This window comes from Fukomys damarensis, unplaced genomic scaffold (assembly GCF_012274545.1).
Source record: "Fukomys damarensis isolate Sample0158 unplaced genomic scaffold, DMR_v1.0_HiC HiC_scaffold_33, whole genome shotgun sequence".
Lineage (NCBI taxonomy): Eukaryota > Metazoa > Chordata > Mammalia > Rodentia > Bathyergidae > Fukomys > Fukomys damarensis.
In genome coordinates this window covers 17,935,960-17,951,357 of record NW_022900945.1, presented here as the reverse complement: position 1 = coordinate 17,951,357, position 15,398 = coordinate 17,935,960, and the positions used below count along the sequence as shown (strand labels likewise).

General features: G+C 34.5%; 1 protein-coding gene across 3 annotated transcripts in view; it reads right to left on the bottom strand.

The window, feature by feature from the left end:
* The window catches only part of Samd13 (sterile alpha motif domain containing 13), a 46,491-nt gene that overhangs the window by 26,412 nt on the left and 4,681 nt on the right, over positions 1 to 15,398 (bottom strand). The window lies entirely within an intron of this gene.

Sequence of the window (15,398 nt, the reverse complement as noted above, 5' to 3'; positions counted from 1 at the left end):
AAGCTAAGAAGTCTACCTAACAGAACAAAATGATCAATAGAGGTTTGAAGGGGCAAAAGATAGGGGGAATGGAGAGCAGTTAAACAAATGGCACAAAAAGACAGAGAGGAAGAGTTCGTTCTGATTTTCTATAGTACAGTGCTAACTATTGGCTAAAACAATCTACTGTATGTTTAAAAGTAACTAGAAGAGTATGAAATTCCAACACATGAAAATAATTACTATTTAGAGATAGAAATGCTTATTATTACCCTGATTTGATTATTAGACATTGGATTCATATATCAAATTGTTATGTACTCCAAAAAGATGTAAAAATATTGTGTCTCAAAAAAAAAAAACTTAAACACACTTTTATGATGAAAACTCAACAAACTAAGAATAGAAATTACTCCAAAACAATAGAGGCTATATATGGAAAGGCTATATGTACCATCATATCCAGTAGTTAAAAACCAAAAATATTTCCAAGAAGATCAGGCACAAGGCAAGGGTACCTACTGCCACCACTTTTATTCAACATAACACTGAAAACTTAGCAGTACCTATAGTACTGCAAATATTTGTAATTAGGCAAGAGAAAGCATCCAAATGGGTAAGAAACAATAAAATTGTTCATGTTTTCAGATTATATGATCTTATATACAGAAAACCCTAAAGGCTCCAGAGAAAAACTATTAGAACTAATAAACCAATTCAGTAAAACTGCAGGATACAAATCAGCATAAACTTTAGCTGCATTTCTACACATTAATAATGAACTAACTAAAAAAAATTAGAAAACAGTCACAATTACAGTAGCAACAGAAAGTATAAAATATTTTAACTAAAAAAGTAAAACAATGAAAAGTACAAAAACATTGATAAAAAATTAAAGAAGACACAAATGGAAAGACTTTTTGTTGTTGTTGTTGTTCACAGACTAAAAGATTTAATACTCTTATTTATTCTGGTACCAGGGATTGAACTCAGGACCTTGCACTTGCCAGGCAGGCACAATGCCATTGAGCTACATCCCTGGCCCTAAAAGATTTAATATTGATACAATGCTTGCAAAATATACTACCTAGATAAATCTACAGATTCAATGCAATGTCTTTCAAAATCCCAAAGACATTAATTACAGAGACAAAAAAAAATTTCTAATATTCATATCAGAACCAAAAAAGACCCAGGTAGCCAAAACAATTTTAAAAAGTAAGAAAATTGGAAATCACACTTCCTGATTTCAAAATATATTACAAAATGACATTAATTTAAGCAGAATGGCAGTATGTTACTGGCATAAAGACAGACATATAGACCAATGTAGGCTGGAAGTTTTCCTTCATGGTGGAGAATATACTTAGCATGTGAAAGACCTTGATTTCACTTCCCAGCACCAATAAAGAAATGGAGAAAGAAAGAGAAGGAAAGATGAAAACATAAGGTAGTTCGCTCATTGTAATCAAATAGAAAACTCATAAATAAATCCACATATAGATGATCAAATTATCTTTAACATGAGTTACAAGAATCCATTTCTTTCAACAAATGGTGTTGGAAAAACTGGGCATCTACATATGAAAGAATGATACTATAACCTTCTCATACTCCTACATAAATGTCAACTAAATGGATTGAAGATCTATAAACATAAGATTTGAAACTGTGAAACTCCCAAAAGAAAACAGGGGGAAAGCTTTAAGGTAGTGTTCTTGGTACTGTTTTATGAATATTATGCTAAAATCCCAGGATGCAAAATAAAAAATAGAACAGTGGACCACATCAAACTAAAAACTTTCTGCACAGCAAAACAAACAATCAATAAACTGAAACTGTAACCTATTGAAAGGGAGAAAAACCAGCAAGCCATATATGTGATATATCCAAAATACATAAGAAATTCTTTTAACTCAATTACAAAAAAATAACAACCCTGTTAGAAAGTGGTCTACAGACTTGAGTAAGTATCTCTCCAAAAAAGACATGCATATATCCACCAGGTATAAGAATGGAGGTTCCATGTCACTAGTTATCAGGCAAATGGAAATCAAAGGCACAAGAAGATACAGTCTAACACCTGTTAGAATTAGCGAAACAACAGTGACGGTGTTGGCATGGCTGGGGGTAAATGGGAAACCTCACCTACTGTGGGTGGGGGTGCAGTACAGTACATCCGCTATGGGAAAACAATATGTGGCTTCGTCAAAGAGTTAAACATAGAACTACTATAGGACACAGCAATACTGCTTATGGATGTTTATCCAAAAGGATTAAAATCAAAATCTCAAAGCGATATTAGCACTCCCATGTTTCCTGCATCATTATTCAAGACAGCCAAAGTGTGGAAAAACTGAAATGCCCATTGATACATGGCTGGATTAAAACATTCAATACATATAATAAAATATTAGTCTGAAAAGAAGGGAATACTTCCACTTGTGACAACTTGGGTGAAGCCTGAGGATATTATGCCGCATGAAATAAGTCAGCCATAGAAGGACAAATAATGCAGGCTTCTACTTAAATGAGGTATCTAAAATAAATTCGGTGAGGCAAAGAATAGAATAGCAGCTGGCATAGGCAGGGGAAGAGAAAAGCCGCTAGTACTAACTAACTGGTATAAAATGTCAGCTGTGCAAAATGAATACGTTTTAGAGATCTATTTAGTGCCTGCGAATAACAATGCTGTATTGTACACTTAAAATTTTGTGAAAAGGGTCTGTCTTATACTAACTCTTCACATGAAAGGAAGAAAGGAAGTGAAGGGAGGGAGGCAAGAAGGCAAGAATATTCTAGCTTATTCTACCATACACATCTGCAGCAGGGTTACAATGTAATATTCTGATAGAAATATCATTTTAAAATTTGAATTATTGACTGAGTTTTCTTTTTGTTTTTTAACAGACTATTAGGAAATATTTAATATTTAGCCATTTATATGTCTTGGGAGTTTTAACTTTCCCTTGCTATTTTTAGTATAGGGCATCTTACCACCCATGATCACCTTCACTGCTGGCTGCTGTGCCTTGGGAAGAAGAGCTTCCCAGCAATCATCGCGGCCCGGCCTTCCGACGGAGTCCGCGTCGCGTGGTTGTGGGGACGGAAGAGAGAGCGTGGGCATGATGGAGACAGAAAGCAGCCAGGAACTATCTAATAAGCTGGATAAAGCCCCTTATTGCTTTCAAAGCACATACTTCCAAGAACTGCTGATTATTTGTGCCATGCTGAAGGAAGACAGGTTCAGGAGGAAGTAAATAAAAGCTGAAGCCAGTGATCAAGTACACGATTACTTCTATCGGGTCCCCATTCCACTTACCCAGGCTTCCAGGAAAACAACCAAATACCCTGTGTGGTAATTTATTCAATATCTGATGTGACCTGCTTGATGTACTGCCTGGATGGATCTGTTTAATGGAGCAGAGTAGTCATTGTTTCATCATCTATGAAAAGTTTTCTTTGATAATTGTACAATGAAGTCAGTTTTGAAATGCTAGCAACATTAATAGTGATTTCTACTGTAACTCTAACTCAATATTTTACTTCACATGAGCAATAATAACAATATCTCTAACTTAACATTTGGCTTAACTGGTTTAGCTATCATTAGTGAGAACTATTTCAAAAGTTAATATAATTTTAAAGTTAGTTTAAAAACTGATATTGTTGCAAAGCTTACCACATTCATTACCAAGAAAAAACAAGTATCTCATGTTACTAATTTTGAAAGGAATGTATATTTAAAAATAAAAAAACAACAACTGCTTTTGCTTCATGATGAAACACACCGAATGCAGGAGAGGAATACGGTGAGATACACCTGTGCTAGAAAAGATGTGGTACTACTATGAACCAGCTCACTTCGAAACCCTTTGCTAAGCTTTGTTACCGAGGACAGTCTATTATTTCTCCATGAAGAAGGTGAGGGGCATGGCGGTGTGAAGAGAGAAACCGCACCACCTTCTTGTTAGAAAGTTGCTAGCTTGAAAGCATTTGTCATGGGAGATACTGATTTCTCCTCTTATCCTAGGAGAAAGCTGATGAAAAAGGGAGTAACACAGAACAGAATGCAAAAGGAAGAGAGGGAGGAAAGAAGGAAGGAAGGAAGGAGGAAAGAAAGAAGAATGGAAGAAAAGGAAGGAAGCAAGGGAGAGAGGAAGGAAGGAAAAGAGAGATGAGACATCAAATAATCGTGATTTGGACAGGCATGTGAATGTGTATAAAATACCTAGAACACTTTTTAGGATTTAGGAAAAATTTTAACATGGATCTAACAGCCAATCATATGTCGATAAGAGCGTGTTCATATTCCATGGTTTAGGATTAACCTGAAATTCATAAAAAGAGAATACATCATTGCATTTACTCAATTAAAGCTTATATACATGTGCTTTGAATATTTATATATATTTTTGAGAATATGCCCATATATGTGAGTTTTCTTAAATATATGTGAATGTAAGCATACATTTTTGTGACTGTGTGTATGTATGGATATAGAGTGTATGTACAAAATCTGTCTAGAAGGCTACATTCTAATTTACTAAGACAGCTCTCTTCTACTTAGCTATTTTTAAAATTAACTTTATTGGTACATCTTAGGTATACCTTACAATTGCATTCATCATTGGGATCTTGTACCTTTACACTACTTATCTTGGTTCTTATTTTTTCCCCATTCCCAGCCATCCTTTCAGATAACTACAGAGATGATGAGCAGAATAAAATACATGATTAGAGTCTCTAGAATAGAAACAGATAAAAAGTTAGCTATTTTTAATAATTCAATAAATTCCTAGGAAGCCAAAAGGCAAACAAAGAGCTAGAATATTGACAAGAACTACATCTAACTAAGAGGCTCGGCTCCCAGCCCCAGCTGTTTCCACCTGGGATGATCACAGTTTCAGTCCCATGCACATTTCACCTTCTGCCCGGTGTGCTTGAGTGAGAGCTCTGATGGCGTTTTACCTGTGTCTTTCAGAATGGTGGCCCCTGATAACATGTGCTACGGAACATTTAACGTTTGGCTGAGGAACTCAATATTTAATTTCACTTGGTGTACATATAAATTTAAAAACTTGAAGTGGTGCAAACTATGTTTCTGTTAAGCACAACTGCATTGCTTTGCTATGACTATTTCACTAACTGTTCCGTCCCACAGAATTATGTTTTTGAGTTGAAGTTCTCATTGTCACATCAGGACCCTGTATCCCTAGTATTATCCAATGCACATCGTCCGTCAAGTTTTTGTCAAAAGACTGACAGCTGAAATGACTTGTCCCTGCGCGTTGTTGGTTGAATATTTGCAGACAGCGTGAGTTAACAAAGATTCCTTTCTATGTTGTAATAGCTAACTAAATGGATTTCTGCACTCTTATATTGTTATATAACTAATTTTTTAGTTAAGAAAAAGAATAGAAAAATTTAAACTTTAAAAATAGAGAATTGAGAAGGGAACTAGTGCGAAGAGTAAAGAAAAAAGGAAATTGGAAGACATGACAGTTTAATGAAGAATACAAATTACATATTGTTAGAGCAGAATAAAAAAGAAAAAATGTTGTTGTATTAAAAATGGATATTATTAGGAGACACAGCAAAGTAAATGCGCTGTTTCTTCTTAAAAAGTAAAAAAGAATTATAATGAATTCATAGAATTAGTCACCAGAAATAAAAATTAAACACCCAAGAAATCAGTTGAAAAAAGCTTAAAACAGAATCTAAACTTAATACTTTGTTCAGCTATAAATGGCTCAGATTCTTTGTTTGTTTGTTTGTTTGTTTTTTCCTGTATCAGGGATTGAACCTAGGCCTCACATGCTGGGCAAGTGCTCCACTACCCCTACATCCCTAGTTTTTGTTTTTTCAATAAAGTTTTAAATTTGTAAGAAAATTTCGAGACAAGGTCTCACTAAATTGCCCAGGTTGGCCGCAAACTTAAGATCTTTCTTAATCAGTCTCCTGAGTACAGCTGCTGGAATTACAGGTAAAACTAAAACACCTGGCAATGATTTGAAATCTTGCCAAAAAAAGAAAATAAATTTTCTAGGAACATATTTCATTTACAGGAGTTTTGATAAAACATTATGAGAAAAGTCTAAACAGATACTTCACAAAAAATAATAACAGGTCTCTTGCAGAACCTGAGCTCAACTGATTAATTTTTTTAAAAAAACAGAAGCACTTTTATTAAGCTATAGATGGAGGTGCAGCATAAGACATGTGCTCAGCTAATGCTTGAGGTCTTTTTTATATCAAAAGACTTCCAAGATCACTAAAAAATATCATTTTACAACCTGAAAAGTTGAACTCATGGTTTAGATGCTATCTTAGTGACTCTTCCTGTTGCTGAAACAAAATACCTGGCACCCAAAGTTAAGGAGGAAAGGTTTATTGGGCTCACAGTTTGTAGGGGTTTCAGTCCACCCTCCAAGCAAGGGTGGCATGGCCAACAGGCACAGCAAAGGGGAAATAGTTCAAAGTGGGCAGAAGGCAGCAAAGCAAGCAAAAGACCTTAGCAGCTTTTTTTTTTTGCCCCCTTTATGCTCTATCTGGGCTATTGGGATTAAGGGCAATGCCAAACTAATCAGTGGACTGATTTAGTAGTCACACACTCTTCACTCCCAGCACTGCACTAGGAATCATTCACATACCGTAGATCCAGCCACTTCTGAAAAAGCCCCACCTATGACTGCATAAGGCTTTTGGGGGGGGCAACTAAAAAGAAGCAATAACAGATGCTTTAAAATCTTCTACTTCTGTCAAAGAATTTCAGCTATATGTAAAATAATGAAATTCTATCCCAATGCATGGTGCTTCAACCCCACAGGTTTAAAAACATTGCTTCTATTAAAATGCTAATATAAAGACCAATGTTTCCTTATTGCTCCCTTCTGCTCCCTGATATCTATGTTCAGTTGAAGCAGACTCCTAAAAAGTGTTGTAAAACAACATATATTTGTAAATAGTGACGATCAGTGCCAGCAATTGAAACTGTGGGAAGAAGCAGATCACAACGAGTTTAATGATCTGTACTCTGCCAGTGCTTGGTTGGTTAAATTGTGGAAGAGTTTTGCAAAGATTTATAGCACTGTTAAGACAAATGCAATATTTTCTTCAATAAAAGGAATGTTTGCCAAATATTTCATAATTAAAGACAAAAATAGCAGAGGAATTTATGTTTTCTTATTGATAGTGCACTGCATTTGAACAAGATAAATTTAAAGTTCCAAGAAAAGAAACACCTGATCTGTAATCTAGCTAAATAGGTATAAAGTTTTTATGTTGAAAATATATCTTTTCAGGGTATAAGACAATAATTTTAGACATTTTCTTAACATGGATAAATTCAAGAAAAATTTGAATAAGACTTTACTGAGTCGACATACTTGAGTTTTTTATCAGTTTATGCAAACATCTTCAAATGCAGTGTTAATAATATGAAGTTGATATGCACATTACTGAATTTATTTCTTGGACAGATGTACTTGTGAAAGCTACATGGTTTTGCTTTTTTTTTTTTTTTCTGGTACCAGGGATCAAACTCAGGTCCTTGTGCTTATGAAGCAGGCAGCAGAACCACTGAGCTAAATCCCTGGACCTACATGCTTTTGCTTCAAAGCTAAATCAAGACAATAATTGATTGTGTCAATGTAGATACAAATATGGTTATTGGAAAACTTAAGTATATTAGGAATTAGTTGAGGTATGGTGTTTTACTTTTTCAACTGTAAATTTTATAACAACTACAGATCAAATATTTTGAAAGAAAGTTTTGTGTTCATTTTGAGATATAAGTATAAAAAAATATAATGAATTAAGAAACTAGTACCAACTGTAAAATATCCTATTAATAGTAATGTTCACTACATGCTAAAATAATATTTTTATAGATTGAGTTAAATATATTGTTAAAATTTATTTAACTTGTTTAAAGATGACCACTAGAAAATTTAAAACTATGGGAGAGCCACACCTGCTCCCACCCCAGCCGCCATCACTCCAGTGCCAGGAAGGTAGTCACATGGGTGCCCCTGAACCCCCATAACCCCCCCACACACACACACACTCTCAGACCTCCTGACTGTGCCAATCTTTGGACCCACTCTGCAGAGGCAGAGATGGTCATCAAAGGTATTTTTATGAGTTCCCAACTTTGAATATCTTTAAAGAAAGGGCGTGGGAAATCTGTAATAGAATGGTGTGGAGTTCAACCATTCAGAAGGTTGGGGAACTCAGTCTGGGCCTTGCAGCCTGAGGTCAGTCAGCATCATGGGGTTCAGCCATCAGCTAACTGAGACCAGGGGTCTTGCATCCTCGCTCTGTCTGAGGCATTAAATGGTAAATACACTATATTGAAATTTTGTTCACTGCACATATGTTCTGGACTGCTTCTTGATTTCAATTTAATTCAAATGATTTAAGGGTAATAGACTAGTGACTACCATAGGTGGTTGGTTTCTAAGTTGTGCTTGATCTTAATGTGTTGCTGATTGTATCAGTTGGGATAAAGCATTTCAGTTGATTTGAGGAGCTGTTTTCTCTGATGTTATGAAGATGAGAATGTCTGTGGGTCATTACAGACACAGAAGCTAGGGCTCAACTATTTCAGGAAGATTGGGTGATAACCCAGAGATTAAACCAAGGACAGTCCAACAACAAAAATAAAAATGAGAAAACACTTAAGCAAGACACAAGGACAGACTTCCAGTTCACCAATGGCAAACAGTAGGGCAAATGAGGATGAAAAGGCCGTTAGTGAACCACCAGGACACCCTGAACTCAAAGCACAGGAAGTAGCAAAACAGATCAATCAGGCTCTAGAAAAATTCAAAACAGAAATAATTTCCCAGATAACCATAGAGATAGTGAGAAAAATGGAAGTCGTGATTTGAGACTCTAGAGCAGAAACTGACAAAAAAAATAGATGAGCTCAGGACCATGATAGAAGCCATGAAGGCCCAGCATAAGAAAGAAATGGAAAAAATAAATGGCCAACATAGGAAAGAAATGGAATCCATAAAATAGATTCAAACAGATATCCAGGAGATTAAACACTCCATTGAAAGTGCACGCAACAGAATAAAAGAATGCAAAGATAGACTCTCAGATATAGATGATAAGATTGCAGTCAGTGACCGTGAAAAGAGAGGTCTCTTAAAAACAGTAAGGGATCATGAGAAATCGATCCGACAACTCCTAGATGATGCAAAGAAGAATAACATAAGACTGATAGGAATACATGAAGTAGCAGGAGAAAATACAAAGGACATTAAAAAGCTGTTCACAGAATTAATGACAGAAAAATTCCCAAACAGAGGGGAAGAATTTGATGTTCAGATAACTGAGGCATATAGGACCCCAACTAGCTACAATAAAAAAAAAAAATCTACACCTAGACATATAACAATCAAGATCCCAGAAACCCAACAGAAGAACAAAATACTACAAGCAGTAAAAGAAAAGAAACAAATCACATACAAAGGAAAGCCCATCAGAATCACAGCAGACTTTTCAACATAAATGCTTGGGGCAAGGAGAGCCTGGAATGAGATATTTCAAGTACTATAAGAGAACAACCTCCAACCTAGACTGATGTATCCTGCAAAACTCTCTTTCAAAATGGATGGGGAAATAAGACACTTCCATGACAAAGAACACCTGAGAAACTACATGAATACCAAACCAGCACCACAAGCAACTCTAAACAAGATCCTAGAAAAAGACAATGAAGCCAACAACACCATGGGCCCAACAGAGCAAATCAAATAGGCAAGGCAAGAAACTAAAAGGAGAAGGTGAAAAAGTAAAAAGAGTCAACAAAAGGCCAATAACATGTCAATAGTAAGTCAGTACATATCAGTTATAACCATCAGTGTCAATGGCCTCAACTCACCAATCAAGAGAATAGACTGGCAAAATGGAATAAGAAGCAAAAATCCAACAATATGTTGTATACAAGAAACATACCTAGTGCAAAAAGAAGTCCATAGACTGAAAGTGAAAAGATAGAAAACAATTCTCCATGTGATAGGAGCCCAGAAAAAAGCAGGGGTAGCAATCTTAGTTGCAGACAAAGTAAATTTCAAACCAAAACTGATTCTAGTATTATTGATGTAGGATGGTACTATATCATACCTCTGTAAATGTAAAATATCTTGTACCTGCTTTATGATACATAGTAGTGACTGTGCTTTATCAGAGCTATATTTAATGATATTACTCTAGAATGTTCTCTTTCCAGATGATGATTAAGATGCTAATAAAAAAAATGGTGCCAGGTTCCACAACAGCAACAGAACTTTGCTGTTTTCTTGATATTATTGTTTTCTTTGTTTTTTTTTTTGTTTTGCTTTAATGGAATGTGCTGAATGTCTATAATTTTGTTCAGAGGACTGCAGAACCTGGAAAAGCTGTTGCTGCTATCGATGCATAACATACTGCTATTATTAGCCTATTTATACAAATATAAATATATATATATATATAGAAATTGAATTTTGGGAAACTTTAACGGTGCTGCCAACTTTGGAAAAAGTCATCCCAATTTACTGTGTTGAGTTGTCATTGTACAGAAATGGACAGCCATATTGGTCTAGAAATGTTAATTATTTTTATTTTTATTTTTTCCCCTTGTGTACAGGGGTAACACATTGTACTAAATATGTAAGGTCATATCTACGTGTGGTTGATTACAGAAACTAATAAAGTATTCTCTAAATAATGAAAAAAGAATAAGATAAGACTATAAGAGCAAGAAGCAATTTAAATATGTTCAGGGACCATTTTCATATCCAGAATTAAGGATTATTTTAATGTTACATCACACTGACTTTTCTCTTTTACTTTCCTTTTTAGTTTTATTTTAGGATTCCCTAATTTTAATGTTCATATAGAGATTTCTTTAACTGAAATACCAAATAGTTTCTTTGGTGTTTAAAACTATAATAGTACGCAGGATCCTAATGAGATAATTAATAATGTGAAATAGTAAGTAAAGGGCTAAAGGTGTAGGGAAAGTGGGAAGGGTGGGGAAAAGGTTATAAGGGAGAGGAAAAAAATATGAGAAACTGAAAAAATGGAAATAAAGTGTTTGTAAATGGGAAGGGGAGGAGGGGGTGAAGGGAGGGCAGGGACAAGGGGAAAAAATGAGAATCAAGACCTATTATGTAAAGGTACAAGATCCCAATGATGAAGGCAACTGCATTGTATACCTAGATTGTACCAATAAACTCAATAAAAATAAAAAAAAGAAAATTTAAAATTATGTATGTGGCTCAGGTTTTATTTGTATTGGGCAGCACTAATAAAGATCCAGAAATGGAATTTCTGAGTTAGGAAATATTTGATTGTTTTACATTACAATATAATGCTAAAACAAACAAACAAACAAACAAAATACAATATAATGCTAAACTATTTTCCAGAGTTACTTACCAATTTACAGTACCTAACAGTATGTTACCTATAAATCTATATCTGCTCTAATGATTGATATTGTCATATTTTTAAAATTTTGCCAAGTGAACTAGTATGTCACTGTGTCTTGATTTGCATTTTCTTGGTCACTAGTACAACTGAATATATCTCTGAATATATCTCCAGTGGCCATATATCTTCTCTCCTATAGAATGTTTTGGCCATTTTTCTATGATATTTTTCTGTTTGTGCATTTCATGTTAATTGTTTGGTAATTACTGTAGATATAAAACTCACTCTTGTCTTTCAAAATGAATTCAAGTAGAATTTAAGCCTTTGTGAATATCACGCCAACATCATATTAACTCATATACAGAATAATAGAGACTTAGCTGGGGATTTAGCTCAGTGGCTCTACTGCTTTCCTCACAAATACAAGGTCCTGAGTTTGATCCCTGGTATGAAAGAAAGAAAGAAAGATACCTGAACAAGGATTCATATTAGAGAATGACAGTGTTATGGGTCAAGGCAGGGAGAATTTAGCAAGAATAAATGAATGAAACAAAGAAGGATGAAAAAAAAGTCCTACATGATTTTTGTTTAAAATTGTCAATCATGTATGCCATCTCATTTAGGTGAACAAGTTTGACAAATATAAACTTGTGAAATAGGAATAAGAACCTGTGAAGTAGGAAATAGGAGTTGTTTTTTCTTGCAGGACATAGAAGTCCAGGGTCCATCTCTGGAACAGACTTGCACCGAGGCTGCCTAAAGCCAATCATGGTACTTCAGCTCATGGTACTGATCGAAGATAGATAGTTATAGAATGGAAGTTTTATGGAAAAAAAGAGAGCTATGCTGGAATCAAAGCTGCTTTTAATTATCAGTTTTGCCACTTCCTCATGTGATTTTCAGATAGTCACATTTCTGAGCTCTAGTTACCTTAGAAAACAAAAAGCTGAAATATACTTATCATGTTAAATGTTGAAAGATTGAATAAAATAATGTTTGTAAAGATAATTAGCACAATGCACTCAGGTGCTTTCTGAATTGAAAAACAAACACTATCCCTGCTATTTACAGTTTACAAGAGCTTTTTCTTTTTGATCCTCAAAACAACTCTCCATTTCCATTTCATAGAACCAAAGCAAGGAGAAATTAAGTGACTACTCATTATTCTCTTGCTAGTGAAGAAACAGAATCAAGTCTTCTGAGCCTAAGACTTGACTCAAAGCCAGGAGTACTTTTCATTCCAATATCATGCTTAATTCCTCCAGCGTTGGTTTCCAAGTCTGTCAGGAGTGTTGCTTCTTTCCTAAAGAAAGATACACTTTTCTTCCTAACAAGCTTTCTTTATTCTAACCTTGCAAAAAATAATTTCAGATTTATAAAAATTTAAGAATACTACAAAAATTTCATAGTCCTCCATTCAGAATCCTCAAAATGTTAATATTTTACCACATTTGCTTCATTGTTCTTCTTCCTTCTTTTCTATGCTATATAAAGCAGGAACCAGAAGAAGGTAAGCAAAGAAGTCTCTAGATTGAAATATTTCAAAATTCATGGTCCTTTTAGAGCTTTAAGCAGAAATGACTGGTAAAAGTGTGTGCACTAGTCGCTGATACCTGTTACATATTTCTTGTGTGGAAGTTAATCTAAACTGTGTGGAGTTAGCTCTTAACTAGGGATGACTGTGTCCCTCAGGGAACATTTGACAATGTCTAGAGAGATTTTTGATTGTCATGACTGGAGCAAGGTTACCACTACCATCTACTTGGTAGAGGTAAAGAACACTGGTGAACATCTTCACTGCCCAGAACAGCCCCTTCCACAACATAGCCTTAAGACTTTATGTTTTATGCCTTTAGAGATCCTTCATTATAAGATAGCTCTGCCCTACCCAATATTTTAGCCACCATCATTTGTGAATACAAATTTCTGCTTCTAGTCAAGCTGGAATAATGGGAGCCATATTTACCTTTCCGCATAAGACAGTCTGAAAAAATAGACAAAATATTTTTTTTAAATGGCCCTGAAAACAGTAGTCATAGGAAGTAAAGGAGACAGTGGTCCTTCAGAGGTAAAGATTTCTTAGATATGGCAGGAGAAGCATTAGCCGTAAAGAAAAATTGAGAAATGGGATTTCCTCAAACCTAACTTTTGTAATTTCAAAAGCAATAAAAGGACAAGTCATATACTGGTACAAAATATTTTCAAAATATATATAATAAAGAACTTATGTTCACAATATATACAAGCTTTCTCTGCAACAAATACAATAAAAATGAACCCAATAAAAGTAAGGGCAAGAAATTTGAATAACACATTACCTAGGAAGGTAAAGAGATATAAAATAAGCATACAAAAACGGTGCTGAACATCTTCAGTTACCAGGGAAACGAAAATGAATCTTATACCAAATACAATGGCTAAAATGAAACAACTTGACTTAAGCTTGTGAAGATGTGGAATGAATGGAATACTTACATACTATAGTTGGAATGCTATGGGAAAATGAGTTTGGAGAACAGTTTGTTTGAAATTTAAACACCTACCACGTAGCCCAGCCGATTCGAATCCTAAATATTTATGGCAGAGAAATGAAAGCATATTTCCACATAGAGATCTGTGCATGAGCGATCAAAGCAGTTTTGTTTGTAATATCTAAAAACATGTAAGCAATCCAAATGTCTACCATAATGTGAGATAGATTAGAAATTGTTGAATATCCAGATAATGAAATACTGTTCAGTTATGAAAGCAATGAAGTAAGTAATAATATGCCTGAGACATTAAATGATATGTAAGTGTATATTTCTGTGTATAGAATAATTCATTTATACTAAATTCTAGAAAATACAAACTAAATTATAGTGACAGAGAGCAAGCATATCAGTGGTTGCCTGGGGACATGGAGGGAGGAAAAGATGGGAGAGAGAAATTACAAAGCGTTATGAGAAGACTGGGGGAAGGGTATGTTCATTAACTCTGACAGTGGTTGCAAGGGTGTACGCAAATGTCATGACTTACCAAATTTTATATTTTAAGCCATTGTTATTTGTTATATGCAAAATACATACACTGTTAATTTTTCAATTGATTAAAATTAAGAACATTTAAAAGCTCAGTTCCCCAGTTACACTAGTCACATTTCAAGTTCTTAATAGCCACCTATAGCTAGTGGCTACCATTTTGGCTAGGACCAGTACAGGATAATTCCATGATTGTCCCTAGTACTGTGGGCAGCACTTCTCTATCTCATACATAAAGAAATAGCCATTTCTTCCCTTACTCCTACATCTACCTAATCTAAACTTTTAATGGGAGTGAGCATGGTGGTGTGACACTGATATATAAATTACCCAACAATTTTAAAAGATGGATTTTATTAAGTTAATTTAAAAGTAATTTTGCTCTGAAGCAAAATATAAGTTCTATTAATAAACATATAATACACTATATCCCGCTTAGACATCATGACTTCTTTGGGTACTGTTTAATTAGTTTCTTCTAATACTAATGTTTGACAGTGATTTTAGGTGCTAAATGACAAAGGAATAAAATAAATATCACTCTCTTAGAATTTCTTTTCTTCTTGGTAATCAAAGTGGTTATAACTTCGATATAATTCCTCAACGATAATATACATTTCTACATACTTACAGATATCTTCTGAGTTAGCTTTTCGTTGTTTCAGAATATAATGCTAAAATATGTGAGTGAATTTTCCTTTTTAAAAGAATCAAGCATATTACCCTTACACACAAATATAACCAGAAATTTCAAATGAAGGAGCAGACATTAAAATAGAGCATTGTGGTATGCACTGAAAATTTCATCTTCAAGACACAGTTCAAAAAAATCAGTGCAGAGAACTTGTGAAAACTGCACATTTTTACTAAAGTTTTCCTCTTCTCAAGTTTGAGAGTTGCAGGTGATTTTAACTAACTGAAAAAAAAAAAAAAGGCTAATACCAGAAAATAAATTCAAATGCTATTTTC